The following is a 2,538-nucleotide window of genomic DNA, read 5'->3' as shown; positions in this document are numbered from 1 at the left end:
AAATGATTCTTTCCATGCAAAAGTGCAGAGAAAGGAACGTCTCAGTCAACAAAACATTGTCAAAAAAATGAATGTAATCACCCAGACTGACCTTTGTTTCAGCTGCAGAAAAACAAAATAACGTCAGTGAATGGCTCTGACCCTTCACCTCCTTTCCGTTAGTGGCATGCGTTGTTGACAGTCTGGAAAATGCTTTTTTTTTTTTTTTTTCCATTGTCATTGTAAATCACTCCGAGTCGCTGCAACTAAATGCCAAAAAATGCAATTGTAAAACATGCAATTTGGGTTCGGATTGGGAAATTTCCCATCCATTCACAGGGACAGCCAACAGAGGAGAGGGAAAGAGAGAGAGAGAGAGAGAGAGAGAGAGAGAGACAGGCTGGGCTGCTGGAGCCGGTGTTACAGGGTTACAGGCCCGATAAGGCCCACAGAGAGGCAGAGTGTAATGACGGGGCATTACTGACCGCTGATAGCATTGACATGTGCTAACAGAGCGGAGGAGAAAGCGGGAGGAGGAGGGGGAGATCTGAGGGGGGGATAAGCAGAGGAAGACAAGGTTGCGATGGCCTGGGAGAGACTCGATCTGCAGCTGTCCAGCCAAACACAACTGAGCCCTCACAGGCCGGCCCAGAATCAGGGCAGAGCGTGTAATAGACCCGCCGGGCCACCGCGGGAAAGCGTGTCAGTGTCACGTTTTGCATCGCCTGGGCGTGAAACGTGCACGGTCACACGAAGCACAGGTAACGTGATGTCGTGTCGAGGCAGCGACGGGTCAAACACGCCGACTTTCAGTTCAGGCAACACCACGGTTTCCTACTTAACCTAAACCCCTTACCTTAACCTTAACCAGGTTTTTTTTAGCAACATTTAGTCAACGTTAGCCAATGAGCTGACATTAACTGGCAGCTTACACTTCTATGTATGGTTGTAATGCCCAGGTGAGGCCAAGCATGATGCTGATATGGTTTACTGTATTATTTAACCCTCCTATTATGTTTGGGGTTAATTTGACCCCAGCCAATGTTTAATGTCTCTAAATAAATGATTAACATCATTTTTTTTTTTTTTTTGCTTCATATTTAATGAGTTTTCCTAATGTAATGCACTACCGGGTAAACATGAAATTCACATGATGATGTGTTTTCAATGTCCTGTACACACTTTGTAACACATCGATTATAAATAACAAAAATCTGTACTTAGAAATAATATAAAGCCATTAAAACACCAAAAACTAATATTTCTTTCCAACTTTAGGTCAATCAGAGAGATTTTATGCTGATTTGCATATTTTTCCATAGTCATAGCAATGTAATAGGAATACTGGATAAGTGGGGGTGGGGGGGAGTTATGTTTTATTTAAAGGGCTATTTAGGTCGTCAACAAAGAAACATAAAGTACCTGACACATAAACTTTGATAACCATTTTAATTATAATAATTTTGTGGAAGTTTAAACTGCAGGGGTCAAATTGACTACAAACATAAAAGATGTTCAAAAATGTGAACATAACAGGAGGGTTAAAAATATATGTGCAACTATGAGAGCCTTGATGGTGCTATTCTTGAACTCCTGTCATTGCACATGGTGACAAGTTGAGTTTCATTCATTTTCTTTGTTATTTTATTCATGAAAATGCTTCTTTGAATCATCTCTTGGTCGGTTTCATTTGTTCAGTGAAATACTAGAAAAAATTTAAGCATCAAAAGTTTGAAAAAAAAAAATGGGATTTTTATTTTTAGGTCATATATCCTGGCCTTATGCTCAACTAACCATCGCTTGTTGGTAGCACATCTAATTTGCATACTTAGTAATGTGTCTATTAGAGGCTAGCATTAGCATTGGTAAAGGATTTTTCATTTTGCCATTAACATCACTGTGCCTTGCTAAAATTGGCCTGCTGGCTGTTTGTTCAGGTTAACTGAGCTCACTTTTTTCAAGCTGCAGCTCAGAGGGTTTTTTGAGGAAAGCTAAAGGTAGGGCAGTTTAAAGTGTCAGCTTGTAAACACATCTGCTTTGTAAACTAGCTAAAATAATAACTATAAGTACGGGTTGGCAGCACCTGAGGAGACACTACGGCTAAAGATGAGCCAGTTTACTGTGGAAAGGAAAGAAAAGACAATTTCAACTTTTCGCTGTGCCGGGAAGCAGGTGCCACAGGGCCAGATAAGATAAGATAAGATAAGATAAGATAAGAGATAAGATATTCCTTTATTAGTCCCACATTGGGGAAATTTCAAGCATTACAGCAGCAAAGTGGATAGCAAAATATGAAGCAAATTTACAGTATAAACAGATAATAAAAAGCAGCAAGCAATATAAACACTATATTTAGGTTATTTTCTGCTGCTTAAAGTGTTCATATTTCTATTTTTTTTTTCTATATTCCTTGTTTATAGTGTTTATATGGCTTGCTGCTGTTTATAATCTGTTTATAATGTAAATTTGCTTCATATTTTGCTATCCACTTTGCTGCTGTAATGCTGGAAAATTCCCCACTGTGGGACTAATAAAGGAATATCTTATCTTATAAACAAG

Source organism: Myripristis murdjan, chromosome 18, assembly GCF_902150065.1.
Source record: "Myripristis murdjan chromosome 18, fMyrMur1.1, whole genome shotgun sequence".
Lineage (NCBI taxonomy): Eukaryota > Metazoa > Chordata > Actinopteri > Holocentriformes > Holocentridae > Myripristis > Myripristis murdjan.
The sequence above is the reverse complement of the archived record's forward strand: the minus strand, read 5'-3'. Positions refer to the sequence as shown.